Source organism: Triticum aestivum, chromosome 3A (assembly GCF_018294505.1).
Source record: "Triticum aestivum cultivar Chinese Spring chromosome 3A, IWGSC CS RefSeq v2.1, whole genome shotgun sequence".
NCBI classification, from domain to species: domain Eukaryota; kingdom Viridiplantae; phylum Streptophyta; class Magnoliopsida; order Poales; family Poaceae; genus Triticum; species Triticum aestivum.
In genome coordinates, this window is record NC_057800.1 from 117864459 (window position 1) to 117877651 (window position 13193).

Below are 13193 nucleotides of genomic sequence, written 5' to 3' on the forward strand. Positions count from 1 at the left end.
GAGGGCCCTTTCGGGCCCTATATAGGGGATGTTGTGATCCAAATAACTATTCTAATCCTGGGATTAGAATAGTGCTGTCCTATATATATCGGTTCTATGAGAAATTCTATTTATATATATGCATAACATATACAATATGTAGTAGCGTAAAATATGTTTCAAATCAAAAAGAATTAATAAATGGAAAATAGAAAATTAAAAGGAAAAATAAATCATAAAACCATAAACTTTATAGTTCTGGTTGGTGTTACCAACCGGGACTAAAGGTCACCTAGCCCCCGGCGCGGGCTCGTGCCACGTGGTGGGCCTTTTGTCCCAGTTCGTGTGGAACTGCGACTAAAGCGGGGGGACCTTTAGTCCCCAATCTTTAGTGCCGGTTCCAGAACCGACACTAAAGGGCCTTACGAACCGGGACTATAGCCCATTTCTGCACTAGTGATGGTAGCCCGAGTACGCATCCAAAAAGCATAAGAGGTCATGGTCGGTCGTGGGATCGATAATCTGATCAATCCATGGCAATAGGAAGGGGTCCTTCAGACAGGCCTTGTTGATGTCTTTGAAATCGATGCACAGGCACGAGGATTTGTCCTTCTTGGGCATCATGACGAGCTTTGCTAACTAGTTTAGATGTTTAACTTCTTGGATGAATCCGGCCTCCAGTAGTTTGGCTAGCTCTCCCCCACTGCTTGCCTCTCAAGCGGAGAACCTCCACAGTCCTTGTTTGTCTGGTTTAAAACCCTCAATTATGATCAGGTTGTGATGTGGGAGGTTTCTTGGGAGGCCTAGCATGTTGGAGGGGTGCGAGGCGAAGATGTCCCAATTTTCATGAAGAAAGCCGTGTAATGCCACGTCTAGTGTGGTGTCAGACGGGTTCTGATAGTGGTCATTTTAGATGGGTCGTCGGGGTGAACTTGGAACTTGATGATCTCATCAACTAGTTTGAATGATATTGATTTTGAGTGGTTGGTGAGGACAACATCGTCATTATCAACGGTTGCCCGCAGCTCGGATAGTTGCTCAATGGCTAAGGCCTCGGGTTCGGCCTTGAGGGCCAAGGTTGCAGTCTGTCCTTGGCTTTGAACGAATGGTCAGGGTTGCCATCTATCATGATCACGTCGTCAGGCCCCGGCATTTTTAGCTTCATATACGCGTAGTGGGGGACAACGTGAAATCGATGAACATCGATTGATCGAGGAGCGCGTGATAGCCACTCCGAAACGGTACTATATCAAAGGTTAGTGCCTTGATCATGTAATTATGGGGAGTTCCAAACACCACGTCAACCGTGACTTTTCTGGTGTAGTGTGCTTCCTTGCTGGGGACAATAACCTTGAAGGTTGTCCTACTCGCCTGGATGTGGGAATTGTTGAACTACATTTTTTGGAGTGTATCCTCATAAATGAGGTTGAGACTGCTGCCCCCATCCATTAGGACCTTGGATAGTCGATAACTATCAATTATGGGGTCGAGGACGAGAGCCACAACTCCTTGGCTGTGCAGTCCAATCAGCTGGTCTTGATGATCCAAGGTGATCGGGACATCTGACTAGGTATCTTCGAATGTTGTCATGTTTACAATGATACAGAACTCTTGAATAGAGCTATCTTTTGTTGATTTCGCGAGGAGTGCATCTTTTAGATCGTAAGCACGTTCTTGACCTCGGTTGAGTGTTGTCCTTAGTCGTGGCCTATTGCTTTACCTGGGCTTAGTCTGCCACCGGGGTTATCAAGGAACCTCCTTTTGTCACCTGCCTCGGGATCCAACACTCCCATTCCGTGTGGGTGGTCAGTTTATCCAACGATTTGGTGTGGATTGAACATGATTGGTTGAGTATAGTGTCTAGTAGTGATTTAACATCACCGCTGGTTGTTTGACTCTTCTTTTGTGGAAGTTGTTTGGCGTGCTTCGCGTCGTTGTTGTGTTTAGGCCTCTTATTTTGACGAGAGCGTTTACCTCTGCCCTCTGCTCTAGATCAACGCCATTGGTTGGTTAAACCGACATTTTCCATGGCACAATAATTAGCCATTAGATCGAGGAGTTCGACGAATGTCCTCGGGCGGTGATGAAATACTTCTCTACAGACTCCTTCATCACAAATGTAGAGGTGAAATGCTATTAATACTTCATCGTCTATATATAGTCTTGGATCTCGCTTTTCTTCGACAGAAAGCGTGTCCAGAATTTTTGGACGGTTTCTCCACTTTTTTGCTCGACTAGAGCTAGATCCCAAATGTCGGCTCGTCCTATGTTACTGAGATGATAGTCCACATGGGTGGTGGGTGGGAGCAAAAATTTATCCTCGATATGTTCTAACATCGGTTCCCAAGATGATTTCTCCCAGGTTGATCTGACAGTAACCCTAGGATATGTCACGGGGACTGACATGTCTGGCCATCGCCTCGAGTCATCAAATCCTTACTCCAGGTTTGCTCTGATGAGACATAACTTCCGTTCCAAGCTAGACATGACGTTGATGCTTGGGTGCGGGTCAACTGTTGTTCCTTGGCTAGATCTATAGCCATGGGAGTCTGATTCATCCAGTTCGATGCCTCGACCATGAGAGTTTCGATTTTCTCCGATTGCTTGGCCAAGCCGAGGCAAGGAAATTCCGGCGTGAGAATCGTGTTGGTGTCGATCTCCAGACCGGTCATGAACACCATCGAACCGCTTCGATTACTTAGAGGGACCTTCATCAGACACCAATGATGGAGTCAAATCTAGCAAATCTCGAGAAGGGGATCCAGAGCTGGTTGCCTTGGCACGATGGTAACAGGGACACATGATTTTACCCAGGTTCGGGCTATCTCAAAGAGATAACACCCTACGTCCTGCTTCAGTTGTATTGATTGATGGGGGGGTTCATCAACCACAAGATCGTGTGCATATGTGTGGTCCTCTATGGTTTCAGTCCTCTGGTTTATATAGACACCGAAGATAGCGAGCTAGGGTTACACATAGGTTGGTTGTATCTAAAGGGTAAACGTGCCGAAGATTGCCTCCAAGTCTTGGAGTGTGCGCCAAGTACTCGATAGATTCTTTCTTGACACTCCTGGGCCCATAAACGTGGCCCACTTGTGGATAGTCCTGGGGTCCTCGGCCCGGCCCACATTCCCGGGAGCTGACGCTGCTAGCACCCCCTAGTTTAGGACACCATAACTAGGTGGTTATTTTTTGCGAGGAGACTAGGCTGTTTTCCACATTCCCGGGAGCCGACATGGCTAGCACCACCTAGTCTAGGACACCATCACTAGGTGGTTTTTTTGCGAGGCGACTAGGTTGTTTCTGCAAACCCAGCCGCACATGTGGATGAACTCATACAAAAATATGTTGTAAACATACATGGATTTCTAAACGCGGCAGATTCATGCATAGCAGGAGTGGGCATGGAAAATTTATGGGGCAATTAACATGCTGGATCAAACTCCTACCCAAATTGTTAAATTGTGATCCAAATTCTACCATATTGGACTATACATAGTACATAGGGTGTGGGCCTTTTGCGTTGGTACCGACGCATATGAGTACAACTCGTTTACTTGTCCTTCAAGGACTCTCATGTATTACCCTCTTATATACCCCATGTAGTCGCACCTCAGACGGCATGTCGTCTCGTGCTTGTAATACTCCTCCATCATAGTGATTGCGCCTTTGTGCGTTCTTTGTTTTCTCCTGCAAGGGTTTGCACGTAAAAATCCGTGTCTCTCGTGTCTCGTTTATTCTTGTTATTATCTAACAAGTGGTATACAGAGCCAAGTTACAGATACGAGATTTTTTAGATCGAGAGGATTAGGGTTCCGTGTGCGCCGATGCACACGTCAGGCGATCCGTCCTTGCGAAACCATATCAATTTCTGGTCCGTTACCGTACGAAGCCGAGTCCGACCCGCGTTCAGTCGATCGGCGCATGGAGCAGCAGCTACGTCATATCAATCTGTACGCAACGGTGGAGATCACTCTTGTCGTCCAAAGCACCGCGCGTGTCCACGATTATTGCTGCCTCAACATCGAAGGCGGCTGCTGTTGCAAGTACACGTGAGTACGAAAACAAATAAGTCTAGAGGCTGCTCTCGATCATGATGTGAAGCAAGTACTAGTAGTACTGCTGCGGTACTGCTCACGTGAAGGCTAGTACTATTGAGTGCTAGTACATTAGATTTATTTTCTCATCTGATTGCTACATCCACACGAAGAGCTACCAGGTGCTATCTTTTTTTGTTCTTTGCTCCACAAATTAAATCTATCAAGAATTTTCTTTCGGCTTGTTCTACTTTGTGTACACAGTTTTATCGACTCATGGCATCCATGAAGAACGATCTTCCGCTGCTAGACCGTGACACAAGGTTTACCCTATGGCAAGTCAAGATGCGGGCGTTGTTGGCACAGTACGACTATGATGAAGCACTGGATAGTTTTGGGAAGAACAGAATTCAGGACTGGACTGATGAGGAGAAAAGAATTGATTGTAAGGCTTTGTCACAAATTCAACTCCATTTGCATAATAATATTTTGCAGGAAGTTTTGAGCGAGAAAACTGCCGCCGCTCTATGGTTAAAGCTGGAAGGGATTTGCATGACTAAAGATCTCACCAGCAAGATGCATCTGACGCAAAAATTATTCCTGCACAGGTTACTCGAGGGAGGTAATGTTTTGAATCATATTTCTGAATTTAAAGAGATCATATCTGATATAGCTTCAATGGAGGTTAAGTATGAAGAGGAAGATACTGCTTTAATGTTACTTTGTTCACTGCCAAGTTCTTATACCAATTTTAGAGACACCATATTATACAGTCGTGATACTCTCACGCTTAATGAAGTTTATGAAGCTTTGAACTCTAAGGAGAAGATGAAAGTAATGGTTCCTCATGATGATTCGAGTTCATCCCAAGTCGAGGGATTATCTGTTCGTGGCAGGACAAAGGAGAAGAACTCACATGATGGAAACAAAGGCAAAAGTAAGAACGGCTATAGAGGCCGGTCGCAATCCAGAGACAAGAAGAATTGCAGGTATTGCAAGAGAGACGGGCATGATATCTCTGAGTGTTTCAAGTTGCAGAACAAGGAAAAGAGGAAAGGTAGCAAACAAGGTGAAAATTCTGCTAATGTTGCTCGTGATGATAGTTCCGATGATGCTCTTGTCATTATTGCTGGATGTGCTGAGACCAATGATGAGTGGGTACTTGACACTGCATGCACTTTTCATATGTGTCCACATAGATATTGGTTTAATACTTTTGATTCAACTACTTCTGCTGGTTCCGTTTTGGGTTTGGATAATTCACCATGCAAGATTGAAGGCATAGGTTCTATTCGAATCAAGATGTTTGATGGCATAATCAGAACTTTGACAGATGTTCGGTATATTCCGAAGATGAAGAGAAATCTTATTTCTATGAGTGCCCTTGATGTAAAGGGGTAAAAGTATTCAGGTGGAGATAGTGTTTTGAAAGTCACCAAAGGTTCCCTTATTGTGATGAAAGGTGACTTAAGTTCGACCAATGGTCTTTATTACCTTCGAGGTTCTACCGTTTCAGGTAACGCTACTCCGGTTGTTTCAGAGAATTCTGATTGTGATGCTGCTAACCTTTGGCATATGCGTCTTGGACATATGAGTGAACTTGGTTTAGCATAGTTAAATAAGAGAGGTCTTCTTGATGGATATGAACTTGGTAAATTGAAATTTTGTGAGCATTGTATCTTCGGCAAGCACAAGAGGGTGAAGTTCAACACTTTGACTCATACAACCGAAGGTATTCTTGATTATGTCCATTCTGATTTATGGGGACCATCTCGCAAGAAGTCACTAGGTGGTGCTAGTTACATGCTAACTACTATTGGTGATTATTCGAGAAAAGTTTGACCTTATTTCTTGAAGCATAAATATGAAGCATTCTCAGCTTTTAAGGAGTGGAAGATTATGATTGAGAGACAAACTGAAAAGAAGGTAAAAATACTTCGCACTGATAATGGTATGGAATTCTGTTCTAAGCAATTTAAGAATTATTGCAAGTCTGAAGGCATTGTCAGACATTACACCGTTCCTTATTGTAACACCCTCGATGCGGCTATATCTCCTACGTGTCGAAGCACGACTTAGAGGCATAACCGCATTCAAAGCAATGTCGCAAGTGAGGTAATCTTCACACAACCCATGTAATACATAAGGGGAAAAGATACATAGTTGGCTTACAATCGCCACTTCACACAATTACATGAATAAAAAGCATTACATCAACCAGATAAAATCAAGGTCCGACTATGGAACCCAAAATAAAAGAAGACTACCCCAAGTGCTACACAGATCCCCGATCGACCCCAACTGGGCTCCACTACTGATCAACTGGAAACGGAACAACACAAAGGACAAGATCTTCATCGAGCTCCTCCTTGAGCTTGGTTGCGTCACCTACTCGGTAACATCGGCACCTGCAAACTGGTTTTGGAAGTATCTGTGAGTCACGGGGACTCAGCAATCTCACACCCTCGCGATCAAGACTATTTAAGCTTATGGGTAAGGTAAAAGGTATGAGGTGGAGCTGCAGCAAGCGACTAGCATATATGGTGGTTAAACATACGCAAATGAGAGCGAGAAGAGAAGGCAAGGCACGATCGATAAAAACTATGATCAAGAAGTGATCCTAGAACAACCTACGTCAAGCATAACTCCAACACCGTGTTCACTTCCCGGACTCTGCCGGAAAGAGACCATCATGGTTACACACGTGGTTGATGCATTTTAATTAAGTTAAACTTCAAGTTTTCTACAACCGGACATTAACAAATTCCCATCTGCCCATAACCGTGGGCACGTCTTTCGAAAGTTCAAATCCCTGCAGGGGAGTCCCAACTTAGCCCATCACAAGCTCTCACGGTCAACGAAGGATATTCCTTCTAGCGGGAAGACCCGATCAGGCTCGAAATCCCGTTTACAAGACATTTCGACAATGGTAAAACAAGTCTAGCAACACCGCCCGAATGTGCTGACAAATCCCGATAGGAGCTGCACATATCTCGTTCTCAAGGCACACTCAGATGAGACATCCTATGAGTAAAACCAAACCTCAAGTTGCCCCGAGGTGGCCCCGCAGTCTGCTCAGTCGGACCAACACTCAGAGGAGCACTGGCCCAGGGGGGTTTAAATAAAGATGACCCTTGAGTCCGCGGAACCCAAGGGAAAAAGAGGCTAGGTGGCAAATGGTAAAACCAAAGTTGGGCATTGCTGGAAGAGTTTTATTCAAGGCGAACTGTCAAGGGGTTCCCATTATCACCAAACCGCGTAAGGAACGCAAAATCCGGGAACATAACACTGATATGACGGAAACTAGGGCGGCAAGAGTGGAACAAAACACTAGGCAAAAGGCCGAGCCTTCCACCCTTTACCAAGTATATAGATGCATTAATTCAATAAGAGATATTGTGATATCCCAACAAGTAAACATGTTCCAACAAGGACAACATCTCCATGTTCCAACAAGGAACAAACTTCATCTTCACCTGCAACTAACAACGCTATAAGAGGGGCTGAGCAAAGCGGTAACATAGCCAATCAACGGTTTGCTAGGACCAGGTGGGTTAGAGGCTTGGTTCAACAATATGGGAGGCATGATAAGCAAGTGGTAGGTATCGCAGCATAAGCATAGCAAAAGAGCGAGCAACTAGCAAGCAAATATAGAAGTGATTTCAAGGGTATGGTCATCTTGCCTGAAATCCCGCAAGGAAGAAGAACGAGTCCATGAAGAAGACAAACGAACGTAGTCGAACGGGTCCTCACAAACGCGACGTTACCGGACTATCGAGAAGAAATATACCGGAAAGAAAGCAAACAACATAGTAAACAACCACCACATAAGCATGGCACGATGCGCAAACAAGTATGATGCATGTCCGGTTTAATGAGGCATGGCATGGCAAAGTGCACAAGCAATCCTACAAATTAAGTGGAGCTCAATATGCAACTCCGTTGCATATTGACGAAACACCACGTTCAAGTTATTTAGTTCGACCTCGTTTATGTACCCAACAATATTAAATGTTGTTAAACATGGCAAGAGGGTGAAGCAAATGAAAACTACCTATCTAGTCAAGGTTAAATGAGGCCGGAAACAATGAACAACAAATTTCGGTAAATCCCCATATGCATATTTTAGATTTGGTGCTGTTCTGCCCTAAACACAATTTTAGAGTTGTTAAACATGCAAAGCAAGTACACCATGATAAACTAGGCAAAATTCTACCCCATTTACATATAAAGTTTGGTAAATTCGGAGTTACAGTTATTTAGTTATGAATTAGTCATCTTAGCATGGCATAGGAGAAAATTAATGCAAACAGCAGGTTAAACAATTTGAACATGGATGAAAGTGACATATTGTGAAACTAGACACAATTTTAAGCAAGTTTCATATATGAATTGTTTTAATCCGATGCACGGTTGTGGAGATATTAAATGCATGAAGTTAGAGGGTTTTTCTGCAAAACAGCCGTCTCAGGAATAATAGCTAAATTCGCAGACAAGGAAAAAACACATTGGGCTGAATCTGAAGGCTGGCCCAACGAACAAACGGGCAAGAGGGGCTTCTCACCCAGCGGCCAGCTCGGGCTGGGCCGAACAAGGAAGAGAAAGGCCCGCCCAGGGGATGGAGTTGACCGGTCGCCTGGCGCTAGGACGGGGTCAAAACGGGCGAGCGGGAGGCTTGGCGTTGTGTGCGTCTCCAGGAAGAACAGGGTCGCGGCATCGGTGCTCGTCAGGAAAAACAGCGCAGCGCCGGGACTTGGGTGGAGGACGGTGATGGCTCGCCGGCGTCGGGGCTTGAGGCGGCCGGGTGCTGAACAGCACGGCGTGGCGCGGGACTTGGCGGTGAAGGAACTGAGCGGAGTTGAGGGGCGCTCGACCAGAAGCAGAGCAGCAGCGGCATTGGCGAGGCGGCGCGACGAGGGACTTGGCGCGGGGCGACGGCTTCAGTATAGGGGAGCTCGGGCGCAGGGGATGGGAGGCCGGATCCAGACACGGGAGGTCGTCGGGGTCCCGTTCTGTGCCGGATCGAAACGGAGGCAGGCCGACGGACTTGGAGCTCCAGGCGGTGGCGCGATGCAGGTGCAGGGGCGGAGGAGCTCCGCTCCAGGCTCGGGACGGCGACGGCTTGGACTCCGACGAGGCTTGCTGGAGTCGAGGAGGGAGGGATCCAGCGGCGGCTCGCGGTGGTCCTGGACGGCGACGAAGCAGAGGAACGACCCACATCGATGGCGAAACAGGGGAGGGCCGGCGCGGGCAATGATGCAGTGGGGCGCGGTGATGGACTTGGCGCGGGGAAACCGGTCGGAGGCGAGCGGCGTCTGGCGTGGCGAGGTAGCAGGCCGGCAGTGACGACTGCTGCCGAAGGGGATCGGGGCGGCGAGGTCCGTCTCTACTCGATGCAGAGGCTGGTGCGGGACTAGAAGTTGCAGACGAACAGGGACGCGGGCGCTTAACTCGTGGTCGCCGGCGACGGTGCCGGTCGTCAGCCGACGAGGTGGGATGGAGGAGCACGGGGCTCGGGCAACCGATTGATCAAGCTCGCAAAATGAGGGAGAGGAACGGGGAGGATTTGGATCGAGGGGAGGCCTCGAGTGCTGGTTGGGTTGCTACCGAAAACAAAGAGGAGAAGGCAGGAGGAGGCGCTGTGGATGGATGGATTTGATAGATGGCGGCGGCGTTTGATCCTAGGAGGGAGGAGCCTGTAGGTGGCGGCGGCTAGGGAGGACAAATGTCCTAGTTTTTAGGGTTGGGATAAAATTTGGTCCGGTGAATATATAGCAGGTGGACTAGACTTAGGGGCTATCTCGTCCCTCCGATCGTAATCGGATGGTCGCTAAAAAAAGGCTAGGAAGTCCTAATAAGAAAACGGAGACGTTTTGCAGATGTTCGGGGATGTTCCGGACCCAACGGTGGCGACAGTCCGGGTCGGGTTCGGGTAAGTTTAGAACGCGCACGAGAGGTCTATGCGTGGTGCAAAGAGGGGTTAGGTAGGGCCTGACGGTGAGTGGTGATGGGCTGAGAAGAGAGGGGGAAAGCAACCCGGCAACTATTTCCGGAGACCGGAAACGTCCGACGTTTGACCGATTATACTGCCGCTATAGTTTAACGGTTGGGCTATCAAACGAACTCCAAATGTGATGAAACTTGACAGGCGGTCTATCTACACTATAATAAGACCACAAGTCAACTCTTATCCCATTCCGAGAACATTTTCTGGCCACTTATAAAATACTATTTCGGACATGCCGCGGGCACGTGCAAGTGTGGTTGGGCTCAGAACGGACAACGGAGAGAATTGGGGGAACCCGGATGAATGCAAGTTTTGAAAACATGATGATGCAATGCACATGATGACATGGCAAGATGCAACACGCAAGCAAAAGACATGGCAACGACGGCGAATAACTGGAAGACACCTGGCGCATCGGTCTCGGGGCGTCACACTTATACTCCTCAACAAAATGGTGTTGCTAAGCGCATGAACAGGACCATTATTTCTAGAGCCCGTTGCATGTTGTCCAATGCAGGTTTGCATATGCGTTTTTGGACTGAGGCCGCTTCCATTGCTTGTTATCTCATTAACCGTTCAGCATCTATTGCTCTTAATAAGAAAACTCCAATTGAGGTATGGTCTGGTTCACCTGCTGATTATTCACAGTTGAGAGTTTTTGGTTGCACTTCTTATGCTCATGTTGATAATAGAAAGTTGGAGCCTAGGGCTGTTAGTGCATCTTTCTTGGTTATAAGTCTGGTGTTAAAGGTTTTAAATTGTGGAATCCTGGAACCCAGAAGGTTGTTATTAGCAGAAATGTTATCTTTAATGAATCTGCTGTGTTACATGATGTTTCATCTACTAATGTTCCCGTTGAGAGTGAACAACAACTTATTTGTTCAGGAGCCTACTGTTCAGGTGGAGCATGTTATTGATTCAGGTGATACATCTGGTAATGAAATTGTTGATGCACATGATGAACCCATCGTTAATGATGATAATGTCACTCCCACTCCAAATCAGCCTATTGTTCCACCCAGTTGGAATCTTGCACGTGACAGAGTTAGGCGGGATATTAATAAACCTGACAAGTTAATTGAAGAGTGCAATATTGTTTCTTTTGCTTTATCTGTTGCAGAAGAAATTGAAGGTAATTCTGAGCCTTCTTCATATTCCGAGGCTATTATTTCTAGTGATAGTAATAAGTGGATAACCGCTATGCATGATGAGATGGAATCACTTGAAAAGAATGGCACTTGGGATTTAGTAAAATTACCTAGAGAGAAGAAACCTATTCGTTGCAAGTGGCTTTTCAAGAGGAAAGAAGGTGTTTCTCCTAGTGATGAGACAAGATATAAAGCAAGGTTAGTTGCTAAAGGTTACAGTCAGATTCCAGGTATTGACTATAATGAAGTCTTTTCTCATGTTGTGAAGCATAGCTCTATTCGCACTTTGCTTAGTATTGTTGCCATGCATAATTTTGAGCTTGAACAATTGGATGTTAAAACTGCATTCTTACATGGATAATTAGAAGAGAATATTTATATGGAACAACCTAAAGGTTTTGTTATTCCTGGAAAAGAAAAGCTTGTCTTTAAGTTAAAGAAATCTCTTTATGGATTGAAGGAATCCCCTAGACAGTGGTACAAGAGATTTGACACCTTTATGCTCTCTCAAGGTTTCAAAAGGTCTAATTATGATAGTTGTGTTTATTTGAAAACTGTCAATGGTTCAACTATTTATTTGCTCCTTTATGTTGATGATATGCTTATTGCTACAAAGAGTATGTCAGATATTAATGAACTAAAGAAGCAATTGAGTAATGAATTTGAGATGAAGGATTTGGGTGCAGCAAAGAAAATTCTTGGCATGGAAATATCCAAAGATAGACTGTCTGGAAAAGGATATCTAAGTCAGAAGGGATATATTGATAAAGTTTTTCGTCATTTTAATATGCATAATGCCAAGCCAGTAAGTACTCCGTTAGCTGCACACTTCAAATTATCATCAGTTTTATGTCCTAAGTCAGATGCAGATATTGAGTACATGTCTAGAGTTCCCTATTCGAGTGCAGTTGGTTCACTCATGTATGCCATGGTTTGTTCTTGTCCTGATTTATCATATGCATTGAGTGTTGTCAATAGATACATGGCTAATCCTGGAAAAGAGCATTGGAGAGCACTTCAGTGGATTTTCAGATACCTGCGTGGTACTTTTAATGCTTATTTACAGTTTGGGAAAACTAGAGATGGACTTGTTCGTTTTGTTGACTCTGATTTTGCTGGTGATTTGGATAAGAGAAGATCACTCACAGGTTATGTTTTTACCATTGGTGGTTGTGCTGTGAGTTGGAGATCAACTTTGCAGTCTATTGTGGCTTGTTCCACTACTGATGCCGAGTATATGGCTATTTCTAAGGCATGCAAAGAAGCTATCTGGTTGAGAGGTTTATACACTGAGCTTTGTGAAGATTCATTTTGCCCTACCGTATTTTCTGATAGTCAAAGTGTCATATATCTTACAAAGAATCCAATATATCATGAGAGGACAAAGCACATTGATGTCAGATTTCATTATATTCGAGATGTTGTTGCTGAAGGCGATTTGAAGGTATGCAAGATAAGTACTCATGATAATCCTGCTGACATGATGACAAAGCCAGTTCCTACCAATAAGTTTGAGCTTTGCTCAGGCTTAGTTGGTATTTCTCACTAGTTCTATGGACTTTGACGCACAAGGTGTTTATGCTGATTTGGATGGAGTTATCTACTTTCTTCGACTACTGGAGGGAATTTGGCTCAAGGTGGAGATTGTTAAATTGTGATCCAAATTCTACCGTATTGGACTAGACGTAGTACATACGGTGTGGGCCTTTTGCGTTAGTACCGACGCGTACGAGTACAACTCGTTTACTTGTCCTTCAAGGACTCTCATGTATTGCCCTCTTATATACCCCATGTAGTCGCACCTCAGACGGCATGTCGTCTCGTGCTTGTAATACTCCTCCATCATAGTGATTGCGCCTTCGTGCGTCCGTGGTTTTCTCCCGCAAAGGTTTCCACGTAAAAATCCATGTCTCTCGTGTCTCGTTTATTCTCATTATTATCTAACACAAATGATAAATGGCACACGTGTGACACAAAGCACTTCGGTCCTGACGTTTTTTACAACTAAAGTAGGCATCCGAA